At 36.3% G+C, this 11,663-nt stretch overlaps 1 pseudogene; it reads right to left on the bottom strand.

Annotated features, from left to right (window-relative positions):
- Positions 1–4,976: 4,976 nt before the first annotated feature.
- Positions 4,977–11,663, bottom strand: part of LOC114639448 — a 21,764-nt pseudogene continuing 15,077 nt past the window's right edge.

An 11,663-nucleotide genomic window follows, 5' to 3' on the forward strand; every position in this document is an offset into this window, starting at 1 on the left:
AGTTTGTACAATTTTAAAGGTAGGCAGAAACAATTCTAGGAAGCTTAATGATATACTCAAGACTTGTGCTGAAAAGGAGGCTATCATTTTTGAGAAAAGTGTTACCATTGAGATGATTTATGTTCTGCTATGAAATAAAGGAATAGCGAACCTTAGGGAAAGGCCCCATCCAGTTTATGTTCCAGTGTACTATAGAGATTCTAGGCATTTCCTGCTCTTATAAATCAATTTAAATGAGAAAGCTCCTGTTAATGTGATTCAAGAGGGCAGGATCAAGCCCAAGCTGGAGATCCAGTTTCACAGTGTCTTCTACATAGTGTTGGTGTTATAGGCATGAAAGATGAATGAATGCATGGTTAGTGGATTGTTCCCCTATACTGTCAGAAATCCCTTGACATAAGGCATCACATGTTGGGCGACGTCCTTCATGAAGGTCCTAAGGAGAAGATCATGAGAAGCCTGATCATTGTACTATAAAACTGAAGCCTAGATATCAGTGGATCTAGACCTCAAAATATCAGCGATACAGAGCTTTGTAATATCTTCCAAGGAGAGCAGAATATAGGGAGTGGAATCAGCCCAAAAGCAAGACATAACTTATAGACAACAAACCTGAAGGAGTCGAGCCATTAAAAACTTTTGACGTGAGACACAAAGCTGCACCATTTACTGTTTGTTCTTTTGGGTGTAATCTTGTTTTGCTTCAGTATCTCTTCTGCTGGGGTCATGGAATCAACACACAAACCACTCAAAGAGCAATCATAGCCAAATAGGGATGGTTTATTGAGTGCTACACCCCAAGACTGATCCATCAGGGCCATGTTCAAGGCTTGGGAGCTTTTAAGCTTGAGATCTGCAAACACGCATGCCAACTTTTTCCACCAATCAGGATTTAGAGATAAATAACTTTCTTAGGAACATGTCTTGTTGTACAGTTATCCTGTTCCCATTGATTGGGATATTCAACTGTGTCAGGAGACTTGCCTTGTCTCACATTCATGTCTTAACTTGTCAACAACAATGGGACTTGTCTAACATTCATGTCTTAATTTGCCAACCTGACTGTCAGTTACCCATATACATGTCTCTTTCTACCAAGTGGGATGTCAATTTTCAGGGAGATCTTAGGAATTTAAACTTATTCAACACCTATTCAAAATGAAAGACTTATTCCAAATAGTTTCTTATATAGTCACAGGTGTCTCTCTTATGTTTGAGTCCATCCCAGTGACAGCTTATAAAAGAAAATACTATAAAAGCTTATACACAGGTGCAGGAAGTGCTACTGTTTAGTTGGTTTAAGTCTAAGCTTATTGTGGGTAATTATATAAAGTATTTCTACTGACTTGTACTGTGATTGGTTTTCTAGACCACAGAACATAACAGACATATATATCATATATATGATATAGGATATATATATATATATATGAAATAGTTTTTATAATATTAGTAATAGCACAAAATGTCAGGCTAGACAAGTAATAGTTACCTAGGTCTTAATACTCCATCTACATAGTAACATTTTACTAGGCCTTATCATCCCATCTAGGCCTTAATATTTTACCTAGGCCTTAACATCTTCAATATGTACTATTCCAAGATTTTGGGGGTATGGTAACATATATTCTTTGCCCTATACATTCAAATTATATGACTTTCTTTTTTATTTTAAGGGGGGCTTAAAATTAAGAAATTACCTCGCATCTCACAAGAGAGGTCAGTCTTTTAAATAATATTGAGAATTTTAAAAATATGGAAACTCTTGAAGTTGGACTAAGTGCATTTAATGTTTTAATATCATCATGAGCCTATGGGGCCAGGGAATGGAGTACAGTGGTTGGAATAAGAGATGTCCTTTATAGTCTTGGGCTTTTAAACACATGGTCTCCTATTGGTTGTGCTGTCTTGAGGAGGTTTAGGTCTTGCTGAAGGAAGTATGTCACTGAGTGTGGGTATTGAGATTAAAAGTCTCACATTATTACAGTTCCTGCAATCTCTTTCATTTTGAGTTTGGAGATGTGAGCCCTTAGCTACCTGATCCTACTACCATTCCTGCCCTTTGCTGCCATGCTTCCCTATCATAGTGGGCTCTAAGCCCTCTGACTGTAAATTCAAATAAAATCTTTCTTCAAATAACTGTCTAGGTCATGGTGTCTTAACCACAACAACAAAAATTAACTAATAGAGAGCTTTATGAGAAACCCAAGAGCTGCTCAATTAATATTCCTGAACTCTTTGGGAAAGTAATAATCTCCATATCTAGTAAATAAATATGCAAACAAAATAAAAGTTACTGAATATGGTGGATAGTTTTATGACAATTTGATACAAGCTATAATTATCAAAAAGGAGGAATCCTTAATTAGGAATATACTTCCATAAGACCCAACATTAGGACAGTTTTTTAAATTAGTGATTGAAGGTAGAAAGCCCAACCTTTTTGGGATGGGTAGTGCTATCACTGGCCTGGTGGTCCTGAGCTCTGAAGGAAAGCAGGTTGAACAAGCCATGGGAGGTAATTCAGTAAAGGCAGTAAGGAGAACCACTGCTATGGCCTCTGCATCATCCCCTGCCTACCATTTCCTGATGAATTTTCTGTCCTAATTTCCTTCAGTGATGGACTACAATGTAGAAACATAGGCAAATAAACACTTTCCTCCTGAACTTGGTTTTTGGTCATGGTGTCTGCAGTAAGGCATACCTTAATTAAAACACTAGTCAGGACAATATTCTTTGGCACCAGAACCAAACCAGTATATCAAGCAGTGTACATATCCTAGATGGCCTCAGTCTTTTGTACCTAATGGTGACTGAGTCTCATCCCATTGGTGGGGGGTTAAACTTCACTATAGGATGGTTATTCACTACTCAGCCGAAAGGGGATGGGTGATAGAGCTGAGGACTATCTCTATGTAGGACAAACAGGTATGTCCCTAGGTGAGGGAGGTTTGGGGAATATGGGCTCTTGTCAAACTAGCTACCTTTAATAATAAAAAAAAGTTTTTTATGTCATAAGTATAGCCAAGATAGAAACAAAATGAAAGGTTTTTAATATTCATTTTAGGGAATAGATGGTATGCAAATAAATAAAGTATATGTGAGAGTAAAAATAAGGCCATGAAGAATAGGAATGTACAGAAAAAGATTGCTTAGAGAGGCAGAAAATATATTCTGTGGTCAGATACCACGTCCTTTTCTCCCTTTCCTGTTTTCAATATTTTGGAATTGGTAAATAGACATCATTGGGGAGCCATTATTCTGCTTCTTAATGGGACAAAATAATTCAATAGATATTCATTGGAAATAAATCTAGTGTAGAGGAAGGTTAAGAAAAGCTGGCATTTGCAAAGCTGAGGCGGTAGGATTCACTGTTTTTCAATTAAAAACAACTAAGGAAATCAATGAAAGGTATTTTGAAATCATCTCTAAATGCAATCAATCAAGTGGCTGAGAAACAATAAAATGGTATTTTGGTGAAATCAAGACATGGAGTACATGACTGAATGAGCATGTGCACAGGAAGCTGTCAGGACAAAGAGCCGTCAGGCTTCACAGGCAAGCACACTGGGCAAAGGAGGAAAGGCTTATGAGTCAGGGCTTTTGTCATTTACTCCACCTGCGTTTATCCATTTTCAGTAACTGTGTTTTTCTGAACTTAAGAATGAAGAGAAAATGAATGAAGTGGGTAAACATTGTTTTAAAAAATAGCTTGTGGTTAAAGAATAGACATAACTTATTTATTGTAAATGCAAATCAAGGTAAATTCTTCCTTCCTTTTCTTGTTTTAATGATGGACTCGAGTCTCCTCCATGGCTACATAGTTTATTTTTTAGATATCTGTATGTAACCATCAGTTACCAGGTCTCTGTTTTCATGGTTGTTTTAATTGCATGTTAGTTGATAGCAATTCAAGTTCTGTTAATTACGTTATAAAAACTGAATCACCTTCCATAAGTATAACCACAGTGAATGAAGGTAATTAGGTCAGTTTGTCAGTCACAGGCTGCTTCTCATGAAAGAAGTTGTGTATTACATTCTCAAATTCTTTCCAACTTCAAAATATTATGGAGTGATGACTCAAGATAAATGACTTGGCACATTGGAATAATAGTTGTGCCTGCTCTGTTATTCATGAGTAATACAATCTCTGTGTCTGTCTTCATTTCAGACAGATTCTATGTAGCCCAGGTTGGCTTCAAACTAGTAATCCTAGCTAATCTCTTCCCCAAAGTGTATTTTCTTTGAATGTTCTTTCTAATACTTTCTTTCTTTCTTTTTTTTTTTTACAAATAGCTGTACAATTTTATTCAATACTAAAAAATTACAGATTTTGTGACAACATATAAATAAATTTCTATTACAATAAATTGATACTCTGAATTAATAGAATATACCAAAATATTTATTTACAAACTCAAAGGTATGTGCTTTTTCTAGAGGTCAATTTTGTTTCATAATTTACATTTATAAAGATGGCTGCCACAATCAGGTATACACTTAGTGATGTCTAAATTCCATCTGTTAAAAGATGTTTCTAGGCAGTTTACCTATAATCTCAATACACTGGACGATTAGCTCATATTACTAGTTTGAAGCCAACCTGGGCTACATAGAATCTGTCTCAAATGCAAACAAACACCCAGAAGCTGCATAGAATCTGTCTCAAATGCAGACAAACACACAGAACATAGAATCTGTCTCAAATACAGATACACAGTCATAGACAGACACACAGTCATAGACAGATAGGCAGACAGACAGACAGACACACACACACACAAACACACACAACTCTAGAGAGTACAATTAATCACACTGTACTCCTTGATACACAGATTGCAGGCAACTTGCCCCGACCAAGGTCAGAGTTATGTGTTTAATACAGGCTTGCCGCCATAGGAGCCCAGCTCTAACCATTAAAGGCCTACTTTGGAAAGTAACCTTGTGGAGGTAATTAACAACAGTATCAATTCTTATAAAAAAGTAACAACTTTGGGTACTTTCGTTTTAGCTTTCTGTGGTTTGGGCACATCTAGAACCACTTTGTATTCTGCACTCATTTCTTTTGCCCAGGGACCAAATATGATGATTGGATCTGAATTCTGATTTTCAAGGCAATCTTAAAATGTCCCACAGAGCCATAGAGTTTATAGTCGCCACAATCAGCATAGACTACTTTGGTATTTTCATGACAGGACCTAGACAGGTGTCTCGTTTTTCCACAGCAAAACATTTTTCAAGGAATTTTTGGTTTGGTTTGGTTTTCGAGACAGGGTTTCTCTGTATAGTCCTGGCTGTCCTGGAACTCACTTTGTAGACCAGGCTGGCCTCGAACTCAGAAATCCGCCTGCCTCTGCCTCCCAAGTGCTGGGATTAAAAGCGTTTGCCAAACCCTTACCCAGCCAATACCCTGTTCTGAAAGATATCTGTATTCCCCCTGAACACCCACACTCCAGTGTCATCTCCTTCTCCACATCCTGCCTTTCTGTGTTTATAACCCCTGTGTGAATGAGTATAAATTACAATTTGAAAAAAATATATATTAAAAATTTTTTCAAAAGGAAATTCACCAAGTGTCAGGTTTACACTACCTCTGGACTTCGTGATCTCATGGACCCGCAGCGGTAACAAACACCAGTGGTCACGGCCTGACTTTCTAGTGCAGCTGGGCAATCAGCAACTCCATTGCCAGGGTTTCTACAGTGGAAACATACCATTTTATTCTTCTTTGCTGCTTCCCCTCCACTGTCCTTTAAGGCTGCTGCAATTTCTACCCTTACTTTCTTTCTGCTTGCTACTGCTATCAGTTCTCCATTGTGAAGCATCTGTAAACTCTGTTTCAGGTATTCCATGAATCCATTCATATATTGATCCAAGCGCTCTTTTTTGTTTTTATTCTTTTTACGTTTTGCTTGAGGTGCATCGACTTTAAGGGACAGCCTACTGATTTGACACTGCTTATGATTTGGAAGATTTTCTTTGCCCTCTCTGGATCTTCCTCCTGGCTTCCCATGATATTCCTGACAAGGATCTCCTACTGTTTGAAGTAGTAACTCTAGCTCAACTGTCATGGTTGTATCAGAAGTGCTTTACCAGTCCCCTCTGAATCCTCCAGAGCAGCTGAGACAATGAACCCTCTGGTATTTTCTTAACACCTAGTCATGATCCTGCTCTGAGATAAATACAGCACATAACCTTCAATAAACTTAGTAATATTGTAGATAAAGGTTAGTAACCTATAAACTTCCCTTTTTCCTGCCATCTTGTGCATGTTTAGTTTTCTCTAGATTTGTTTCCTTAGGTATTTAATACAGTTTATAAATTTATGTGTAACACATGCACACATCTATTAGTAAAGGACATAAATATAGCTGTGACCACAGAAAGGGATTTTGTTTCCTCTGCAATTCTCTACGTAGGGGCTTAAAAGGAGAGTTATATAAACTGAATTAGGGTCATCTTTCTTCCTATTTGACTAGGTTTCTGCTGCTTTCCTAATTCCTTTCCTTAGCTGGAATTATTTAACAATCACTTAAATAAAATTTTGAGTTCCAGTCACCTAAAAGTCTTATTTATTTCTTCAAATTCTGTCACATTTCAGTTATACCATCTATCTAGTCATAATTTACTCATTTCTTGATATTAAAATTTCAAAGATAAGTCCCTGTCTTAAAGGTTTCTGTTGTTGGTTTTGTTTTGTTTGTTTGTTTATGAAATAAGTTGATTGAGCATATTAGGTCTAGGATTGACTTAGTGATCATGGCATTTACATTGGCTTCGTATGGCTTTTTCTCCCTCACTCCTACCTGTGACATTCATGATAAAGGGCACACTATTTATGTCCCAGATAAAGGGACCAGAAAAGGTCACGGATGGCATTTCAACTAATAGTTCCCTTCTGCAAATACTTTCAGTATAGTCCCACCCCTTCATTGGGTAACTCTTCTACCTAATTGGTCATTCCAATCAACACAGGAATTAGGAAGAGTAAGCAATAGATTCAAGCACATTTTTCTCACATAGAACTCTGAAGTTAATAGAGTTTAAAATGGACAATAGCCAGGGGTTTCAAAGCATGTACCACAACTGTTGCCACTGCTAAGGGAACTGGAGAAGAACAATTCCTGGTATCAATAGGTTGATCACAAACGGTCCAAAGCAAACTTGTTTCTTTTGCATGTCATTTTTACCATTCTACATGGTGATGCTAATTTACACTTTTGGTCCCTGGGTTTTGTCATTCAGAATGGTGAGCTCAGAGGGCAGTGAAGGACATGTGACACTGAAACAAAATAATGAGAATGATGTGGATAGTTTCCTAAAAGAAGGGAAATATTATTTTGACAGATTTTCATTGGTCTCTTGTTGGTTTTGAGCTTGTGTTTGACATGATAAAGTTCATAAATAGTTCTAGAGTTTTCCCAGTGACGTTGGTATTTGTCTTTATAGTAGTTGATTCTATGGGAATATTATTATTATGAACTCTCTTACATGTGAGGGAATAGGCCCTCACAGTAAGTGATGATGGTCACTGTTTATCCTGTACAGAGCACGACTGTTAATAGTCATCCTCAGAACAACATATTTGTTGACAGCCAGCAATATCACCCCTTGCTATTAACAGTAAGGATTCACCTTATTTCCTGTCTTTCTACTAACTGCTCTCCCTTTTCTCTGAATGCCAGTGTAAATGCTTAACATTTTGCCAACTTCTGAAATGGTCACTAGTAGGAACTTACCTGTTTAGGGTCACTACTTCTAAACATTTTCATTCTGTTTCTTTGGTGCTATTTTAATTTTTGTTGAGGAAAGTTATGTTGTTTATAGTTTTTGGAGTTTAACGGCACGGCAATATAAAGGTTAAAGGATATCAGCTTATTCTAATGCTACATGCATCATTGAGAAAGCATGTATATGCAGATAAACATCTTCTGTCAAACAGGAAGCCAAACAGACTCAGGTGGGGGTCATACCATTTCATAATCCAATTTAAGGTGAATTATTCAATCAATCAGACTTCACACTAGGGTTACCTCTTATGGCTTCTGAGAACTGTGCATTTCCACCCTGTTGACCTAGTCTTTAATTACAGGGAACATTCTAAGAACAAGTCTTATCTTAGCAAGAGGTACCTTGAACCTCTTGAAAAAAAAATAAAAGTTCAACCTGCAATGAAAGTATGGAAGTGCCAGCCTAGAGCACATCTGAAGTACAAATGATTACTCTTTTCTCCACAAATATATAAACTTCTTTTTTGAGGAATGGTTTGTATCTTGTTGAATCATTTGCCAGAGAGGTCACATGGAACTACCTTAGTCAACACAGGCTATCGCCAAGGTTGTTTTCCACAACATAAGTCCCCATTGCTCGAAACACCATTTACTTGTGTCATTGGACATAGAAAAGTCCAGCTGATACCTCCAAGAAGTTTCACTCCTACTGAGTAGTGTATGTGATGCTTGAGAAGGTACTCTGCACATTACAGTAAAATAAAGGTAATCATCAATATCATCCAGATACAAATTCTAGGACCTACAACTTCAAACAGATTGGAAGATATACTGTAATTAAGATACACAAAAGTGTCACAGATGTTATAGGAGGAATTATTTTTTGATTAGATTTAATGTTTACTACATGAGATGCAAACTATACCTAATACTGTTAATGTAATACAGGAATTTGAAGATAGATAGATCATGGGTTTAGGGGAAAACTTAATAGCAGTATTCTGATAAAGGAACATATCAATTAAATGATTCCTATTGGCAAGTGCTGCATCCAACAGTGGCATGCTAAACTACATCAGAGATGCATGCTCTTGCAGTCATGGTAATTTACACAGAAACCCACTTTTGGAAAATGTGAAGAGAGAGAGAGAGAGAGAGAGAGAGAGAGAGAGAGAGAGAGAGAGAGAGAGAGAGAGAGAGAGAGACTTTGAAACTTGGAGATGCTTCCATTAAAAATCTTCCCTGAAGACTCGAGCATCTCTAAAGTAAAAGAGCTGGGAAGAATGTCAGATTCAGAGCTGATGGAGTACTGCAAGGAAACAATGTCTTCCAAACAAAACGTGACTGAAGCATATATGTGATACATGTAAATTTACATATATGTAATATATAATATACTTTTTCTCCTCTGTCTATAGGTAAAGATCATACACTAAAAGGTATGTTAGCACACACAAGACATGCACATTTTCAAGACATACTGGATTCTAAAGCTGAGAAGGGGAAGTGGATACAAAGCCATTTCTTGAACCAAAATCTATTTGTTATTGATACACAATGGCAAAGGGACAACAGACTTTCTCCATGGAATATCACACGGTGTTTCAGTCAGACACTGACCCATGCATACATTATGCCCTCAAGTAAGGCTAACACAAAAGAACAACATGTGTGTGTGTCCTTTTGTTTTAAGTTTATTTTTTTTTTTTGCTCCTGTTTGTCTGTGGCTTGTTTTTGTTGTTTTCATTTCTGTGTTTTTATGGGATTTTGTTTTGTTTTTGAAAGAGAAAGAACATAAACATTAGTGGGTAGACAGACCGGCCCAATCTAGAAGGAGTGGAAGTAAAGAAAAACCATGATCAAAATATATTCTATGGACATAATTTAACAAAAAAGAAAGAAAAGTTATCTTTCAATCAGATTGGACTTGGGAATATTGATCTGATTACTATATAAATCCATACTTATTTTTTTAATTTGTCAAATTCTTAAAATTATGAATATCTTCATATTAAGCTGTAATCCCTGGCACACTTTCAAATGTTTTCCTTTTCCTGGGTTTGTTGTGTTTTGGAATGAGGGACATGCTGAAAGTTCATCATATACTTGGATGAAAATGCTCCTTATTTTTATTTTAAAAATTGTTATCCCTTTTTATTTCACATTGTCTCCTTATGGACTTCTTTCAAGACAGCTATTGAAAGTGCATCAAAAACTAATCAATCAAAATTTAATTTTTATCATAGAAATGCCAAATTTTCTGGAATATGTACCCCTTCTGTCCCCAACTTTTTACACTTATTTTATAATACATTTGTCATAGACTGCAGTGTTAAGAGTTTTGTAATTTAAAAGTACCTGCTTGACTAAGGATCACTTAATTGAACAATGTTAAAATCAGTGGTTCTTCCAACTTAATTAAGTCTCCATACTTTATTTGCATTAAAGTAAGAAAACAGATTTTAGGACACACACTCATACCCATACAAATACTTTGGCCTTTTAGTGTATGATCTTAACTTGTAGACAAAGGAGAAAAATGAAATATATAAAGATCCTAATACACACACACACACACACACACACACACACACACACACACATATATATATATATATATATATATATATAAAATACATACACATACATATACATCTACATATAGATATACATATACATATACATATATATATATGGCATAGCAAAGCAAGAAATAACTGGACAAGTACACGGCCAAATTCTCACCTCATTTCTCTGATGAGTCAGTCTTTCTTCTGCCCCGTGTGGTCACTTTCATCTACTAATGCATTTCTGAATAGTTTTTCCTGGTGCAATTCTATGTGACTTGAGTTTGAAAATACATCTTCAGTCTAATTTTTTGTGGTTTATTTAGTAAATTCTTGAAAGACGGAATGTAGATTGGGAAGAGCTGGTCTGATTTCCCATTGATCACCTTGGGATCTTCATATAATAAAATGGAAATACCTCATAAATGGTGCAAACAAGTGCTGTTTAGTGACAGATTTCAGCAAAAGGTTCTTTCAAAACAAAGTTTTGGACTGACAGATACAAAAATTCATCCTCTTTGAATTCCTAAATCATAATGACATAAAAAGGATTAAATGTCACTGAAGGGAACCAGAGCAAGAGAATTCATCCACCTTCTTTAACCCAGCACAATTCAAGCCCCTTGTGAATATTACTGAATACTCACTAAGAATCACGTATCATATCCTCCAATAAACCTGTATAATGATGTTTCTTTTAGCTCATTTAGGTAAGAAAACATGAAGAACATATATTATATATGTTTTAAGAAGAGAATCTTTATACACACACACACACACGCGGAGATATGGAGAGACAGTGAGAAAGAGAGAAGGAAATACACTTATAAGAGAGCTTAAAATATTAATCATAAGTTAAATAACTGAAAAATAAAGTATGTGGGATTTTCCATGTAATCTTCATATGTGTTTGTCTCCTACAGCTGATTCTAAGGGAAGCACATCATTCACTAATGTGGTACTTACTACTGAGTTCAGAAAAGCAAGTTGTCATTGCTGAATCACACGTCAAATGAGAACAAGAGGGTAAGCTCATCAGACAGTACTGAGGCTTTGGCATTGCTACTGCTAAATGTTGTTCAGTCTTGAGATATTCTGTTTATTGCTTTGAAATTTTAGTCTATGATCTTTGCTTGTATACAGTATGATAAGAAAAAGAAAGAAAGAGAGAGAGAGAGAGAGAGAGAGAGAAAGAAAGAAAGAAAGAAAGATCCAAAAAAACTGAAATTCTATGTTGTTCAAGGAGGTTAATGGTGACTGAAATGCACTTGAGGCTGAAATCTCCTTGATGGTCTATGTGATAGAGTTTGGTGGTTTCTCTCTCTCTCTCTCTCTCTCTCTCTCTCTCTCTCTCTCTCTCTCT

Source organism: Grammomys surdaster, unplaced genomic scaffold (assembly GCF_004785775.1).
Source record: "Grammomys surdaster isolate TR1022 unplaced genomic scaffold, NIH_TR_1.0 125708, whole genome shotgun sequence".
NCBI classification, from domain to species: Eukaryota; Metazoa; Chordata; class Mammalia; order Rodentia; family Muridae; genus Grammomys; species Grammomys surdaster.